The 18,944-nt window shown below is 38.6% G+C and overlaps 1 protein-coding gene across 1 annotated transcript in view; it reads right to left on the bottom strand.

The window, feature by feature from the left end:
• cntn6 (contactin 6) overlaps positions 1–18,944 on the bottom strand; it is a 143,261-nt gene that overhangs the window by 72,125 nt on the left and 52,192 nt on the right. The gene's annotated exons all lie outside the window — the stretch shown is intronic.

Below are 18,944 nucleotides of genomic sequence, written 5' to 3' on the forward strand. Positions count from 1 at the left end.
CCACTTTAGAAATTAAATACAGTTTTCAGAGCGTGGAAATGTCAAAATAATTCATCTTTTCTTTGTTCATTATGTTTAATGTAAAGACTGTAAAGTTAAAGCTTTATAGGTCAGACTGTTTACAATATGTGATGTTTCTTTCGTTTAGACATGACCATTTGCGTTTGCTCTAATAGTAGTCATGTACAAATTTTGTGTATTTTACAAAACACAATTAAGTTGATCAATAAAATTATTGAAATTCTACTTTTTTGACTGTTAAACAAAAGTATACAGCAATCACGGAAAATGGAAAATATTCCAACATGTATGGAATTGGGTTTGTATTAAGTAATATCCATATTAAGTACGTATAGCTTTTCCAGTTGAAAGAAAAGCATTTAGAGACTTAATGAAAATGAAAATTGCAGAGAATTTTATTTTTGTTTTATTAGTACTTTTGGTGCTTTTAGTAGTACTAATCTTTAGGTCTTATTGTCACATATATAGTTATTTCACAGATCATCATATTAATTATTTGGTCTATTCTTCTTTATTCACTCTGTTTCCATAGCTGCTGTGTAATAATGAATAATAAAAAATAAATAAGAAATAATGAAAAAAGGAATGAACAGAACTAGCTAATGTAAAATGGCAATGAATTCTGCAATTTGGGAGATATTACTGTTCATTAGTTGATCTGAGCGACAAGGAAAGGGGGTACAGTGCAAGTAAGACAGGGCAAGGCTATTTAAGGACTGAAAAACACACAAAATCATTTAAACATAAAGTCTGAAATGGACAGGCAGCCATCTGAATAACGATAAAACATCGGTAATATTCTTCCATATTCTAGTTAAAAGTTGGGCTGCAGCATTTTTGCACCACCTGAACCTGAGACCGGCAGGACTGGTTAACACCCACAAATAGTTACAGTAATCCAACCAAGTTGTGATAAAAGCATGACATGTAAAAAAGAAATTGACAGAATCAGAATACTTTATTAATCCCTAAGGAAATTATGTGGGTTACAGTTGATCCAAGACAGTAACAGACTAAACTATTAAAATAATACAATTTATTACAGATTTTACAAATTTAAGAAATAGCACTAATATATTAAAAACATGCTCAATTATAAATATCAAGAATTAACAGAGTTGGTTATCAAGAATATTGACAAAGAATATTACAGAGGTGGAATATATATGATTGATATTTGACTCTAACCTGTGAACTTTGTCATTCACCATTTTACTGTAGAGCATGTGCAAAAAGGATGTAACTATTGCAGTGTTTACAGTGTATTAGGAGTTGTACAGGGAGAATTGTATGCAGCCCCGTGATAAATCCTTACTTTTCACATGCTGCTGATAATAAAGTGCACTTCATTTACTGATCATCGGCAAGTGTGATCACAACTACAAAAGAAGTTGTTTTAGCAGTTTGCAAGTGTGGAGCACTGCGGTATGTGTTGACACAATGGCACATTTTCCACAATTCCCAAGAAGGGGACATCCCAGCAAATTTAGAAAAAAGATCAGAAGATGCAGTTCTCAGGGAACCTGCAAAAAGCCCCAAGATCTACATCTAACAAAACAGTCCTCAGTCAGCATGTTAAATGTTAAAGTTCATGGCAGTAGAATTACAAAAGACTGGACAAGTATGGCTTGTTGGTAAGAGAGGCCAGGAGAAAACTTCTCTCTAAATAGGACATGGCAACACAGCTTAGGTTACAAAGTTGCATCTATACAAAAATGCTAAAGTTTTGGAGCAGGCACGACCAAAGTGGAGATGTTTGGTAGTAATGCACAGAACCATATTTAGCAAAAACCAAACAGAGCATGTTTGCACAAATTGAGGAGATTTACACCATCACTACCAACAGAGGTGAAGATTTTGGTCCAGTCTGCACTCATGAAATCCTGTAGTGGGATCTCCAGAGAGATGCATCAATGAATGAATGCCTGGAAACCTCTGTTAATTGGAGCAAAACTACAAGGAAGAGTGGGCCATAATTCCTGAACAATGGCTTTCTTCACGTTATTGCTATTAAAGGTTGTTATAAGATACTGAGTCATGGGCTGTACTTTCTTTTTCACAGGACTATAGGTTCACAAATATCAACTAAATTCCGTGGGCAGTAGCACCATAGGCTTTATAATACTTTGTAGCACCTCATTTAGCTTCGAGCTTGTGTTAATGGCTGTGACCCATTTTAGCTCCTACCTTTGAGGAACAACAAATACAAAGGTGTAGTCATAGTATGAATGAGAGCTGCTGTGCTGAGCAGCTGCCCGCTTCTCCACATATGACAGCCCACACAGAGGATTGAGGGTAACGTTAAATAGGACATGTTTTGCATTAACAAACACTGGCCCCACTTTCCTGAATGTGAAAATACATTTCTACAGGAGATAACATTTGTTAGGAGGAAAAGTCAGATATCACAAACACGTGCTTCGAGACACTGCAGAACTAATCATAATGACCTGAATGTCTGCACAGGCACCACAGAGGCCATTTACTCAGTGTAATTTGGTTTCCAGCAAGACTCCTGCAGAGCCATCACAAAAAGACTGATTGATTCTGGAGCTGGACAGAGCCTTGCTTGCCCTGGCCTAAATAATAATAATAATAATAATGATAATAATATGAGGAAGAGCAACCAAAAGGAAAAAAAAACACTGCAAGCATCAGAGGTGTCTTTTCCTTAAGTAAAAAAAACTGGAAACATTTTTAATTTGAGGATGATTTTGTTTAGAACTAACAGGTATTACACAAGAGATATACTTGAGGAAAACACAGAGAGAAACAGCTTCCGCTGGGAACTTGTTTAAAAGCGTGGAAACCTTTCAAGAAATGAAATGCATTGAAATTCAAGACTTAGCTACCTGTAATGAAACGTACTAGGTTATGCTCTAAAATTGTCTGCATAAGCACTCAATTGTTGTTGCTTGCATCATTTAAAATGGAATTTTCCTGGGATAGCATATATTGGGAATATCTTGATTGGTTTTTTGATTAAATTATACCTACCTGCATCTTTTTCTTTAAAGATGCCAGAGATGCCTACACTATCAATATGTATCCGCTCAATCCCGTTTAAGTAGGAATAGTATTATCTGGGACTTCCAATAATTTTCTTACCGCTGTGGCTGTCATTGATATGATCATAATCCAGTACAAATCTACCGTGTTCTTAATTTTAAAATTAAAAGTTTGACCAACCTTTTCTTTTGCCAAACTCGTATTATATTAGTCCAGTGGGAATCACCATCTTTGTAATTTTCCTCTTGTATGATGCCTCAATTAGACTGTAAAAAATCCAGTCATATGGAAATGGCAGATGTGGCAAACCACAAAAACGGTCTCATGGCTACATTATGGATCAGTGAGTGTTGGTTTACTTAACCTTTCTTCCATGAGGTTCTTTTAGTATATGGTAAGCAAGAAAGTCTTTAAGTGGTGATGGGGCTAGGGTCCTCTAAATCCCCCAGCTACAGGGCTGGTTTGACAGACTGGTCCATCTTTGAACACCAGGATTTAGAGATCTTCACACAGTCTGTCCTTTTCTACATTAATTAAGTGTTGTGTAGAGAATGTGACAGCGACCAAAACCATCCAAGTTTTTCCTAACCGAAAATCTATGTGGTCAGGAGGAGACTGAGAGTGGTTAACCCCAGGAGAGCTGCTAGCCCTAATGGCATCTATATCCCAGCATACTGCTGCAGGGATCCTCACTAGGCTGTTCAACCTCTCCCTGACTCATGCCACCTTTGTCACCTGTCTGAAGGCCTCCACTATCATTCCCATACCCAAAGACTCTGGATTAGACAGTCTCATTGGCTACAGACCTACAGCCCTCATGTCTGTAGTCATCAAGTGTTTTGAGTGCATTAGAGACCATCAACCCCCCTCCCCCGACCCCTACCTGTTTCCTTACAGAGCAAATCGGTCCACGGAGGATACCAACACCATTAACCTTCACAAAGTGAGCTAAGTGAGGATGCTCTTTGTGGACTCAGCCTTCAACACCATAATCCCAGACATCGTTACCACCAACTGAACCACCTTCTGATCCCCACTGCCACCTGCTCCTGGATCAAAGACGTACTCACCAACTGGCCTCAATCAGTCCGACTCAGACCCAACCACCTTAATGTCCGTACGTAGATGACACCACCGTGGTTGGGCTCATGTCTGATGGAGATAAGACAGCGTGCACTGGTGCTCAGAAAATAACCTGAAGCTGAGGGACAGACAGGTCCACTTCCCACTCATTATGAATGGTGGAATCTGTCTCGACCTTCAGATTTCTGGGCACCCTCATCTCCGCTGATATCACCTGGACCCATAACACTAACTCCCTGGAAAAGAAGGCCCAGCAGCAGCCGCTCTTCCTCCCTGTCCAGAGGGAGAATAACCTGGACCAGAAGCTGCTGCTGGCCTTCTAACGTTCCTCAGTGGTTTCCTACTCCCTGGGTGTTTGGTAAGCAGGGGCCACAACTGAGAACAGGAAGGCTGTGCAGAGGGTTATTAACACTGTCCGAAAACCCTACCCTCTGCCACCCCTGGAGGCCATCGCCAGATCCACTCATCTCAGGAAAACCAGGGACGATCCCTGTGCTCACCACCTGTTTGACCCGCTGCCCTCTGATCGACTCCTCGGGTCAATTAGGTCCAACGCCTCCAGACTAACAAACAGCTTCTTCACCTGGGCCATTCGAACTGTCAGCAAATACTGAGCCCCCCCCCCTTCACCAATCTGACCCATGGTCTGAGTAATCCCCATCAATCAGGCAAGTCACGCACACCAAGTCTTTTCTTTGCACCAATTCCAAACTCTTTTGTTCTCTAATGTGTGCCTTTCTCTTATTTTTGGGTATATTTCTCCTGTTTACTATTTATTCCTGCTGTCTACTATATATTTTATTCCAGCACAGTTGGTGTAAAGCACCTACAATTTTGTTGTACATGTACAATGACAATAAAGGTCTATTCTGTTCCATTTTATTCCATTCTATAATGAAACAAGGCCAGAAATAGAACATTTATTCATCATCAGTGAAAATTCATCCACATCAACACAGGGCACTGGCTAACTGAGACACCTATGCAAGCTAATTTATTTCTGTGATAGGCAGGAAAGACTAGTTAGTTTCGAAAATCTGGGGAAAAATTGTATAGCTCTCCCACACCTTTCATCCCAGCGGGAACAATTTTCTCTTCCTGCTCTCTGCCTGTCTCCAAGTAAGAAGTCAGTGGTGGCTATCTCCCAAAATCTGTGATATGTTCAACCCCATATCCCGCTCTCCTTCCAAACTTTCTGACTCATTTCCAGATTCAAACCAGTGCCTTAGAGGAACAGGCAGAGCAACTAAAAGAAACTATAGCTATAAAGAAAAAAACCCTGTAGACACAATACAACCCAACAACACACTAGTATTCTGTCCGAGTTTTATCCTAGGTGATATTTACGGTATGATGTTTGCATGCATGAATTAAGTTGCTTAATCAGTTCCCTGGTGTTAAAATTACTCAGGTTTCTCAGGTGAAACTTAACATGATTTAATTAACACATCAAATTTATGCCTCTCTGCAAGGTCACAAATCTGACTACATTTCTCTGACTGTAAATCTATCCAAGTAGTTGTTTCACACCTGAAACTGTCTGATAATGTCTAAAAACAATGCTCGAAATTGTGCACTTTAGCAGTTGTGTGACAACCAAGGATGCACAGCTCTTTCTTAATCCCAAGGTATCTACTACAGCTGTTTGGATAAAGCCCATGAAGTCTGAAAGATATGCGCAAGGTTTCCTTTGATATTACTGCATTGACTAAACGGTACACAGCAAATCCAGCATGTCCAAATTAACACTGTCAGATTTGATTTCAACACTTTTAAAGTGTCTATATGGGCCTACACCAGAGAGTGTTAATTTAACTCTTTTTGGAGAGTTGGTATGTTAACTCTGATTTAGTGTTAAACACCAAATCTCTCTGGAGTTGATAATTTAACACTTGGTGTTAAGAGTTTATATATTAACTCTCAAAGAGTATTTTAGTTTAACTACGTAAGAGTTATCTTCTAATTAATTCTAAAAAGCGGGAATTTTACTCTTCTGAACTTCTAGAAATTTCTTTTGGAAATAAACATTTACTAAAAAGACGCAATGGTTTTTGAAAAACATTTATTCTATACTGTGCACCACAATTTCAAAACATTTTCTGAAAGATGTAACAGTGTACATGTTCTCAATTTCATTAGAATTTCGTTTATCAAAAGGTCTGACATAGGTGAGCTGGTAAATGCAAATAACAGCATTCTCATCACTTATTTCAATAAATACAAAATACAATATGCATGTCCTTCATTCATCACTTTGTGGAACTTCAACGCACTTCTGCTCTCCCCCATATTCCATCTTCACAAGCATATCCTATGTGGAGATTGAATAAAAATTAGTTGACACTAATTAATGGCACAAATCAATTGCAGCACAGTAAAAAAAAAAAAGGAATCCTTTTTGAGACATTACTTGTGTAAAGTATTTTCCCAAAAGACAAGGACACAGGCAACAGGTAATACTGAACTAAATGTAAAACCTCAACCTTTTTCATTTTTACCTAAACCGTGTGCACAAAACTCTGGAGGAATCTAATTGCTAACGTAGAACTCAGTCGGGACTCGGGACATCTGCTACTGCTGTTTGCTCGTTTTTTATGGGAGATCGTTTTCAGGCTTCAAGTAGCACCATTATATCAACATTTCACATTCTAGACATTGTTTTAGGTGTATTTGACCAAGAAATTTGACTGAAAATTCACATGCAAGCTTTTTTTCAAGGCTGTGGTATTTGCCCGCAAACAATACCTTTCAGCTAGCTAAAACAGAATATTATGCTATCACCGAGCAACATGGCTAATGCCTTTCACACAGCTTTGTCTCAACTCCAAAGAGCCACAGAAGTAAAAGCTAATAACAATAATTGAAACAATCTTTGAAAACATGACTTACCAAGCATGGCAAACAACTCAAATATGTAGAGCAAAATGTTCTGAAACGGCTTCACTTCAGCGTCGATTGGAGCCGTGCTGGGGGCGGAGTCTGTGAATTTACTCTATTGGTGTCATAGCCCCTGTAGGAGTTCAGAGTTAAGAGGTCAAGAGTTAATGTTTCCATTGTAACACCTCCAGATTTGAAATAGAAACACTCATTTTTAACACTCGATTTTAACTACTATCATTTTACACCTCAGAGTTACATTAAAAGAATGTGACTCTACTTAGAGTAAAATTAACTCTAAGACTACTAACACCAAAACATTTAACACTTTTGAATTTGCTGTGTAGTAACCAGACTGAAAAGCAGCGCACATTTCAGTGCTTTTTTTTCCTGAGATGTGATACACATGTGATACACATGTGATACACGGGCCCAGGTACGTACGTTCTTTTAGAGCAGCGCTACAGATTAAAAATGCCCAAGGCAAAGCGGTCAAAAGTCTGGCTGTACTCCACAGCAAAAGATTCAAACTCAGCAGCCTGCAACAAGTGTTTTAAGGTGATACTGTGATACTGTGCAAAGGAGGTAACGCCTCAAATCCGATGAAACACCTGACGACGCATAGCGTTTTTTTTAAAAGCCGAAAAATGCTCCGTATTTGATAGATTGCTGCGAGCCCTCACACCGTGCACATCTACTGGGGGTGTGGTGCCTGTTATCGGTCCCGGAGTTAGCAACATCCCCCAAGAACCCGAAGAGGAGAGTCCTGGCCCCTAGCCCTGCCAGTGTAGCAGAAATGATGACGGATGATGATGCAGCAGCAGCTGTTCTTCTCTGCGTGAGTAGCTTAATGTTGTTCGTGTGTAATTTACGTTGAGTAGGCTAACCACGTTATTACATTAATGCATGTAAGGTGAAGTAGCAAACACCATCATAGCTACATGCGGCTGTCTTCTTGTTTGATGGCAGATACTCCCTTCACCCTGGCCAAAAAGGCTAAAATGACCAAAGAAAAAGTGGAAAACAGCTAAACATGAGAGGTTTTTGGACAAAGTTTGTGTTTTTTTCATTGTTTAAGCACTGCTTCCAACCAAGAATGATACCATATATGCCCCATAGCTGCAGAAAAGGCTAACATTGTTATCTTTTTACAAAAAAACAGCTGAACATGAGAGGTTTTTGGACAAAGTTTGTGTTTTCCATTCTTTAAGCACCGGTTTGAGCACCGTTTAAGCACCGGCACCGTTTCAAAAGTACCGGTTTGGCACCGGTATCGGATAAAACCTAAATGATACCCATCCCTACTTGTTACCCTGGGAATGAGTAAGTAAGTAAGGAGAACTGGCTCTCAACCTGGAACTTTAAAATGGGGCAAATTACCAGTTTCTGTGTTGGGATTTTTTTCAAATCCATTTTTCACTGAGAAATGCAAGAAAAATATTTTGATCCAAACACCAAGCAAGCATTTTCTGTTCAAGTGAGTATCTGTTACCTTGTTAAAGTAGCAAACTACACAGCAAATTCAAAAGTGTTAAATGTTTTGGTGTTAGTAGTCTTAGAGTTAATTTTACTCTAAGTAGAGTAAAGCCATTTTAAGCCATGTTTTTGCTAAGTTGCTTATCATCTTTTAAACCCAACACAGATGACTCACAGTTATAGGCCGCATGAGAGACCAAAGTGTGGTATTTACAACCCTTTCATAGCTTCTTGTTTCCTCATTCATCAAAGAAATAATAATATAAATGAAAGAAAAGCATATATGTAGACCAGTTGTGTTGGTTAACTAAACAGATATGATCCAGATAAATTGCAAACACAAAACCGTAATATTGCACACTTTTAAACTTAAAAGGATCATCAGTCACATGAATTTCTGTTTATTTGGTTTGGGACCTGTTTTCTGGCAGCTTGTGGCTTGCAAGCAGCAACTTCTGGCCATTGCAGAAATACCAAAAACTGCAGTTCCTCTAGGTGCCACTTTGGCATGCTTTGACATATTAGCTGACATATAACACGTGGTTGGCTTCTAATTCTAACTGCCTCCTTTATTTTTATTTGGAAACACTTAATTATCTTAATAATTAGTGATGCGCAGTAACGTGTTACAAGTAACATGTTACTGTAACCTGATTACTTTTTTCAAGTAACGAGTAATCTAAGGTAACCTATTGCAAAAAAAGTAATTAGATTACTGTTACTTTCCCGTAAGCACGCTGCGCTACTGCGTACTAAACCGTCGTGCTTTTGTTTGTTTGTTTGTGTGTCTCATTACAATGACGTAAGCACATGCAACGCCTGTGGCAGCAACAGACGTGTGTAGATCAACAATGGATAATATGGAGTGTGGTAGAGAGTACGACCATGCAGCGTTTAAAGCGTGGACGTACTTTAAGTTTTAGTCCATAAAAAATGACAAAAACATTAGTGTCTGCTGTACACTCTGCGTGGGCTAGCAGCATGCTGCCACGGGAATGTGACATTCACAGAGAAACCCCGGGATGCTTCCAATGACACAACCGCTGCGACAGTGGGCAAACCTCCACCTGCTCCACTCCTGCTAAACAGGTGACAATAGAGTTAAGAGCGACAGGACTTAATGTTGCTGAATCTTTAAATGTATTTATTTTTTGCTATGTTTTACTTGCATCTATTTGAAAGAGTGAGCGTAAACACAAAAGACTTTTATTTTATATGCTGGAATATGCAGAAAATAGGTTTGTTAATGTTAAACAAATTTCTTCAAGACAAAGGCTGTTGCATGTAATTTAATTTTTGCTTTAATGCAATGTGCATAAAATTAAAACTCATAAAAAAAATTTTTAAAAAGAGGCTTTCCATTTGGTTCAGTTTTAATATGATGGATTATGCATAAAAATAGAATTGGGTTGAAAGGTCTGTTGCTTTATTACGTATTCAAGATGTGTATCATGTTTTTTAAAAAGTAACTAAGTAACTAATTATATGGCTATGTTAAACCACACACCGTCATAGAGACTTGCGAGTGCTATTAGCAAGGGCACTTCATGTTCCCCATAAAATGCCATTGCTAACATAGATAAAAAAAAAAAACAATACCTGAAGAGGGTAAGTGAAGGACCCTTATTAATCAACACTTTTAGTTTGGAATTGCTTTGTTTCCTCTGAGACACTTGACTTTCCACAGAACTCAAGTTCTTCAGTTCAACGCTTTAGAGTCTGTTCCAGGTAACCATTTATAAAAGAGCCTCAAACGACTCAAGCACAACTGCTTAGGTAAGGTAGCAGAAGAGGAGCCTATACTAATACACCTGTCTATGTAAGTGTGAATGAAATGATATACACTCCAGATGGGTCGTCAATCCATCACAGAACACATATTTCAAAAGTGATTAGCACAACCAATGTGTTTTCACCCAGCAAGATATTTAGAACTGTTTGTCTATAGACATTTTCAACTGACACAAGAAATCGCAAATGCCATTTCATAAATAATCAAAGAATTCTTGCAATTAGTCATAATGACAAAACTATCATTGTCTTACTGTCCTTGACTATAACAGTGATTCAGCATGCAAAGGGAAGTCTGAAAAGAGACTTTGCATTCACTATTGCAACACAGCGTATGGTCGACCTGGATGAAAATAGACTCTCTACGGAAGAGTGCATTTTATCATTCTGGCAGCAGCAACAGGGGTTTGTTTTGAATAAGTAGAGGAATACTTAACATGTATAACAAGGCACCCTGGCTATCCAGACAAGAAATACAGAGACTCTGACTTCATCACCACAAATCCGACGGAACAGGAACCAACACATAAATAAATAAGCAAATCAGGGACAAATCAGGTTACTTTTCCAAAGCATTGAGTGAAAATATTTTAGATCGTATGTGAGAGCACAAATTCAGAAAATGAGTCATTATCCATTATAGTGTCAGCATGCATCTGTGTTCCTTCATACATCCAGCTGGTAATTTTTATTGTATGTGACGCGTTAAACATTACCTTCAAACAATCATACACTATATATAAGATGCCTCTGATCAGCATCCAGATAGTGTTTTTCAGATTGTTTCTCTGAGGCCTGCTGCTACAGTATGTTGCACAGATTTTGGAAACACAAACTAGAGGCATTTCTAATGTTTTCAGTTGTAAATCATTAGTATTAGAATGATTAGAAAAGTGTATTTTACAGTATATTTGCTGTAAAACCAAAAATACATTAAAACAAAACAAAAAAGAAATCAGGCAGTTCCTTTATCTCTGCATGCAATGAACATTTATTTCAGTTCCTTCTTCCCATGCGTAGGTATCACATGGTCTGCTGGAAACCCCACTAAGTGCCTGCAGCAAGAGAGTCGCATTACAGCAGCTGTACAGATTATGAATGATAGGGAAACTCTTTTCTCATTCATTAAAGTGCCACAAATGAATAATTCATGGTTTCAAATTTCGGGCTTCTAAATATGCAGCCATATTGCACGAGGCCTTTCCTCTCCATTTGATTGTTCCCAGTACAGGTTTTCCAGTGGGTTGGGCTCAGTTGTCAATTTAATGCAAAATACAATGGAAAGTCTCATTTGTCAGGTGACACAAAGAAACAGATAAAGCAAGCTAAAGTCATCACCACAGGGTCTATTAGTCTTTGGATAAATGAGACATTTTAGCAACAAAAAATACAGTGAAGTAAACATATTTTGCTCTTGGCTCAAGCTATTATTTGTCTATGTTGTCAACCAGAACAGTAATGGTGTTGGTATAATCTTTTATAAAATGTTTTACTCAAAGTAAATATCGCTCAAAGTAATAAAACACCCACAAGAATTTCACAGAGCTGCACAGAAGTGCTAATTCAAGGCAGTAACACTGCCGTGCTCATATCTTCCTTTTGCCCTGCAGATATCTTACATATTAACCTTGACCTTTGCATTATCTGCATAAACATCAAACACCCTGAAGGGTCCGTAAATTCAAGTTTTGACTTTCTTATTAATGCAAGACATAAATCAACATTTTGGGGGTGGCAATGCACAGTTGGGCAAGATTTAGATTTATGCTTTATTTATTTATTCATTTTGATGTTGTGATTGCAGAACATGAGTACATTTATCGCTGTGATGTAACACTTTTTGTATTTTTAATCCTTCTTTTTTAGTGAGCCAGATGTTTTGGTTTGAACTGTAGGCACAGCTAACATGAGCCAGGCTGTTAGAATATATGCTAAGTAACCTGTTCTGAAAAATGAATAAATAAAGTCATTTAAACACAGATCAGGCAGTAGCGTTCTTTGCATGGTCGGTTTTAAATGAAAAAGTGTTTTTTCAGCCCATGCAGCTACTTCCATGTAAGTGTCCTGCCTATTTTTATTACACCTGAGTGCCTGGCTGTTCAGTTCTGGGTTTTGTCCTTGTCCCTTGCATGCAGAGATCATGCAAGACACACAGATGCCACAGATAATGAAATCCCCAAGTTCTTTGCGGTTCTATAATGAGAAATGTTTCTTTTTATAATGTGAAGCATTTCTTTTCCACACATTCTTTCAAAGAACATTGAAACCCTGTCCATTTTTACCTCTGGGAGACTCAGCCTCTATGCGGTGCTCTTATTTTGTTATTAATTATTTTACTGGCAACACTCAGTTTCAATATTTTATGCTTGTCCTTTGTACCATTTGTAAATAAACACATGGTGATTTGCAAATCATTACTTTTTGTTTTTTAATTTTATACAGAATCACAACTTTTGGCGAAACAAAGTCGTACTTAGTTATTAACATTGTAGTGAGATCACTAAATGCAAGTTGAAACGGATCGGTCTTAACGAGGAACACCTGGAGAGTCATCCAAATAGGGCTGGGCTATATCATACCGTTCACGGTAATACCAGTGTAATGTTGGGCAACGATGGAAAAATGAAATATCGCGACAGAATATGGGTAAAACGCGCATGCGCGGTGCCTTTGTTTACATACGCACATGGCGGCGACGCAGAATGAGAAGAGCAAAAGCGGATCGTTGAATGAAACGAATGAACCAGAATTGGTTTGTAAAAATGCTGCAACTTCAGTGGTGTGGAACTGGTTTAGCTTTCGTCTGTCAGATACACAACAAAGCACTATTTTTGGTAGCGCATGCTAGCGGGCCGTCGTTATTACCGTGTTGTTTGGAAAATACAGCACACTTAAAATCAATCCTTTGATTTTTCTGAAAATCGACAGAGCCCCTTATAATCCCGTGTGCCTTATGTATGAATTCTGGTTGTGTTTACTGACCTCGAAACGATTTTATGTCGTACACGGCGCTCAAACATCTGTCAAATGTTTTGGTACGACTTTGCTAAGCTATGAAACCGCACCGCTTGATGGATTGTCGGAGCATTACGGCTATCGTAGGCAGGAGCCTCGGAGTGATACGCAGTGTTGCCAACTCCTCAGTAAGGAAAATCGCTATTGGTTGTCCTAAAAGTCGCTAGAAGTCGCCAAATGACGTCATCACCTAATTTGCATAATTGGTCATGCTAATGTAATTGTAACCTACGCTGTTGGAGAGAGAAATAACATCGTGGACGAGACATAAAGTGAGTAAAAAACGTCCTAAATGCATTTAGAATTTATTTAGAACTACAAATTAAATTTCTTTTAGCAATTATTGTTTTTTAATGTCACAATTCCAACCCTGCTCCTTTATCCAGGCCTGGACCGGCAAAAGTGACCCGAAATCGGCACTCTGGTGGAGTTACTGTGTGTGAGAGTGTTTGTTTATAAGTAGTTTTAAACCTTGTGATCCACAAAACAGTGTAACAGTAAAAGAAGAATTGACTGTGTTACAGTCAGTGTGGGATCAGCGGCTTCGCTCATGCGCGATTCATTTGCCGTTTGGACGCACAGGTGTGAACGTCTCCTGCCCTGATAGCAGCTGGGGGAGGACTATCCTCCGCCTGTGAGCGCTTTGGCACGGGTGAGGTGCCCAAGGCAGCACCGCTGCTTGTTGAGAGTAAGAGCGATACGCGTTTTCATGTCAAAAAGTCGTCATAAATAAGTCTCCAATAATACCAGAAAATGTCGCCAGATTTGTCGCTAGTCGCTTTTTAGAAAAAAAGTCGCTAAGGGGGTCTGAAAACTCGCTAAATATAGCGACAAAGTCGCTAAGTTGGCAACACTGGTGATACGTACTGTGCTTCAACATAATATTACAGTATTGTGTGTATAACCTCTTTTTAAGTTTTGTGGATATTATACATGGTTATGCTGAGGATATGTCGGCCAGTTTCCACCGGAAATGACTTTTGGTTAAACTGTCAGCAAGGAATTTGCACTGTTAAATTCTTATACAACTTTAATGCACATAAAAAACAGCTGCTTGTTTAAGTGAAAATACATTGATGGGTTTTTTGCACTAATAAAGTTGAGGAGTTGTAAAGTATTTTGTCTAGTGTCAATTATATCGTTATTGCAAATTTTCAAATGTATATCGTGATAAATATTTTTGGTCATATCGCCCTGCTCTACATCCAAATATACATTTCCCTCCACACGGCCGTTGTTGTTCTGTTTTGGCAGCTTTGCTGCTTGTGTTCATTCTAACTTCTTTTATGAGTCTATTATAAACTTTATTTGTGGATAAAAGTTCAATAAAGTTACTTTACTGTATTTTACATTAATTGGAAACTAATAGATACAGAGAGACTTAACAATGTCTTAATAAACACACACACACAAATGCATCTCTGACTGACTAATGTGGAATTTAAAAATCGAAGGATGTCTATGTAAATATTCTTCTTACTCTGACAATTACCTTGTAAGCCTGAATTACAGCACTTAAGAAGTCAGGTAATCAGAAGAAAAGGGAATAACAATGTCGCCAAAACCAAAATCAGCCCATCTGTATTTCCTCAGCTAGGCACACAGAAATCTAAATGAAAGCGTTTCGGCGAGCACCTTGGAATATTTCACCCATGAAAGAAAAGCTGAGGCAGCCTTGGGAAGAAAAACTGTCCACTGAAAATTACAGTTTTCAGTGTGAGCGATGGCAGCTCTGTGTGTGACACCAAAACAAATTTTGCTGTAGAAAAAAAAAAAAGAGCCTCAATCATAAATTGCTGATGCTGTAACACCCACATCATCATGCCATGCAGTATCATCACAGCTACTCAGGCTTCTGTCGACACTGCCTGCTTGTATAGCTGGCTGGGCAATTGCAGCTGTCAGTCACCTAAATAATGTGGGAGATAGTGGTGGTATTTCAGACAATGGAGAGGGATTTTATCATCCTTTCTCCAGTAGGTCATACAGAAAAAAAGAAGAAAAATTAGTGTAGGTGGGGTGCAAGCAGCAACTGCTGTTCTTGACAGGGCTTTGACTGAGTATTGTCATGAAAGAAATTAAGTTCATGGCTGTCTGATCACCCTTCCTGACATCATGGGAGTGAGCCTACAAGGAGCTTGCTCGAGCTAGGAGCCTCACAGCTGGGTACTGCAGCAGAAAATATGAAGACACCCCCCAACAATACAGTTACTACATAAAAAATTCATGCCATTTTGTTGCTTCCACGGTTGAATCTCTTCAATGGTTCCAGTGGCGGCTTGTTGGAAGAAGCTTGATAAAGAGAAAAGTCTGCTCTCACTTCTCAGGAGATTTGTAGAGTCAGTCTCAGTGAGAGCCTGCAGGAGGGATCTGCACACCCCCACTTTGAGCTAGCATATAGATCATGCTGGGTTTTACGTCTGGTGTTCTTTAACTGGTGTCTGGTTCTTTCATGTGCATTTCATATGTTTGCACCAGTGCTTAGATTAAATCGCACCACATCTAATAAGTTGTTATGAGAGAAAGCGAGAGTGTCGGAAGGAAAGATTACTGCCTACAACCTGTGCAAAGGCTCAAGTCTAAGTTTTAATTTGTAAGGATGATGAGGCCTTCAAAGCTTCTTAACACAACAAAGACCAGTGGATTTAGGGTCTAACAGATAGTCAACATCAGCTGATAGCAGTCCTTCTGTTTAGCACACAAACACACACACATTTCTCCATTGTGCATGAATTATCCTGGCCACAAAAGCTAAAACTTAATATTGAAACAAAAACACTTTTCACATTCACTAATCTGAAGACTGAGTCTGCTGTGTGTTCTTTTCTTTGAAAAACATTTTAAAAAATGAAGAAATGAGTTGAGTTACGTTGAAGGTACAAGCAACTAACAGCAGAAAACAACATGACACCATTTCCAAGAAGAAACGGAAATCTCTGAACTAAACTGACTGAACTAGTTTATGTGAAGTGTCCACACAAAACTAATTTGACTAGCTGGGGGTCTTATTCTGGTTCATTGTTTTGCATAAAAGAATATTAAAGAGTTTCATTTCTGACAACTGTAGGGTCGTAGCACAAACAATGTTTTGTTTATAAAACTGAAACAATGCTGTCAACTAATAGGGCTTAGAAGTGAGAGACTCAGCGAGCTAACTGTAACTTTAATCTATTCACTTACATTTCATATATGTAGTTTAGTTGAAATGACTCTAAATGAGAAAACAATATTTCAAATAAATGTATATAAAGATGGACATGGTCTGAAAACTAAAGTTAAGAAATGCCTTAGACCAGCATTCTTTCTAATGCCAGCTGCAGAGAGCAACTCCCTGCTTTCATAAAGAAGTTTGTTTACATCTACGGGGAAAACAAGAAAGAATGGGTGACATCACAGTTGCTGTGTCCATCTTTTAATACAGTCTCTTGTTTTGACGTAAGAGAATGAGTGATTTAGCTTGTGCACCTGCCTACATAAGGCCAAAGCCACATATGCCTATAGACTGGTTGGCAACCCCTTGGCAACCTCCGTTACCTAGAAAAAATGTGTATTTCTGGTCTGGTTGCTAGAGGCTGTTTGTTGAAATCAGTTCCAAAGAGAGTGCTGCACTGAAAATATCCGTTTGTGATTTCTTTGGTTGCCCGCCAGGTAGCTGCCAACCAGTTTTTAGGCTTGTATGACTTCAGATGACCTGAGAAAGCTGACTGATGCACCAGGGGCCCACATCTAGCCTTTAAGCCCTTGTACAAACCGAAGGCACATGAACATACATTATCCATGATACCTCCTTTTCAAAAGATGTCAGAGGTCATGTTGCTTTATTTTAGTGATGACATAATCAAGGTTTTCCAACTGTGAAAAAAGCTGGTCCAGATCCACAAATGATGAGGACTGTCTTTACACATTTTCACAAGTAAACTAAACTTAATCTTTAAAAACTTGGGAAACCATCCTCTTCATGTAAATTCATTTATAATGTTGTGTAAACAAAACTTTCTTTCTTAGATTCATGGTGAGAAGTTAAGATGGATTACATCTAACTGTGATATTGATCTCTTTGGCAAATGAATTAATGGGCTACATTGTGCTAGCCATGCGACAAACTGGTGACCTATACAGATGTACCGTGCCTCTCGCCCTATGATAGCTGTGATAGGCTCAAGAACCCCAAGAACCCAGATAAGGATAAGTGAAAGAGAATGGATGGTCAATAAAGTATCTATCAACAATAAAACAGGAAAATCCAGAATAAGGCTGGTAACAGTGTTGAAAGGAATTACATATAAGTTATTTTAAACTAATGAAAAAAAACCTGTCAAATTTCACCTACCCTGGTCAAAGGCAGCCAGCAGAAATACGTAAATTGAAAATCTAACAACACTGGCTTGCACACAAAGTGGCTGTACAAATAGTCAAAGAGAACACTATTGCACCTGCTTGAAAGCTGAGACATTTCAATTTCAGAATGCAAATGGTTTGAGACTTCTACTGCTAAAGGGTCATGCCCTGCAAAAATCAGGAATCACCTCGCTGAGAGCAAAACAATCTTTGCACACAGTTCAGTTTCAAAAACAGAGGATTAAAAAAAAGCAATTTCACCTGAGAATATGTACAAAGAAAAATGTCAGACTTCGGAGAATTATTCCATTGTCTGTGTTAAAGAGTGAGCAAAAGGGGGAGATATTTAGTAAGTGGATTTGAACCATTTGAGGAATATGTGTAATTCTGATACAAAGCATGGGCAAAAGCCATCCTGCCTCTAAACCAACAGATAAAATATGGGTAATGTGAGATCAACAACGGTTCTTCTTTCTTCAATCAGTCAGTGGGAAAAGCAAATATGCTTCTAAGATAATCTGTCTAGCTTTTGTTGTTCACATCAACAAGAACAGAGTCCACGTCATTGTGCCAGTTATAATTATCTTAAATCAACCATTAAATCAATTTCTGCCTATAATTTCAACTTTAGAATTAAAAGAGGCGATATTGCCTTTCTCTCCTTTTTTCTTCTTTTCAAACATTTTGTTTGAACAGGCTTTGCTAGAATAGGCACTGGGCAGCTGGTGTTTATGATTAGTGTGAGCTCAGCATGATGGATAGTTGACTGAACCATAAAGAAATGCAGCCATCCAACTCTTTCCAATTGCAACTCTATACCGATGCCTTGGCTTCAAATATCAGAAATCAGATCCAACACTGGTATTAAATGAATAAGCTGCGTTTTTGACTGTGAGGAAGCGACTGCAATGCTACACCCATGCTAGCATCTCCTTTTACTGCTCTCACTGTGAGTGCGCCTCCTCACACACACACACACACACCTGAGATGGACCAGGTGAGAGACAGGTGAACTGAAATAATACTAAATGAGTTGAGGATGACATGTAATGTGATAATTCAATAAAAGCAACATAAGAGTGAACGGACAGCGTGAGAGCTGGAGACGAGCTTTGTGTTGGACTTTTTCAGTTGTCATCTTAAGCAAAAACAAAACAAGTAAAATGCTAAGAATTTTCATTTACAGCATTTTTAAAAATGTTAAGTAGTAGTTCATTAAGATCACAGAGCCGCAGCATCCATTGTTGACCAACAAAATAGACACTTAAATTAACAAGACAACAGACCTAATGTCATTTTTTTGGTTATAAATCTGCTGATAGCATTAATGTTAA

Source organism: Neolamprologus brichardi, chromosome 5 (genome assembly GCF_056152115.1).
Source record: "Neolamprologus brichardi isolate AB-2024 chromosome 5, ASM5615211v1, whole genome shotgun sequence".
NCBI classification, from domain to species: Eukaryota; Metazoa; Chordata; class Actinopteri; order Cichliformes; family Cichlidae; genus Neolamprologus; species Neolamprologus brichardi.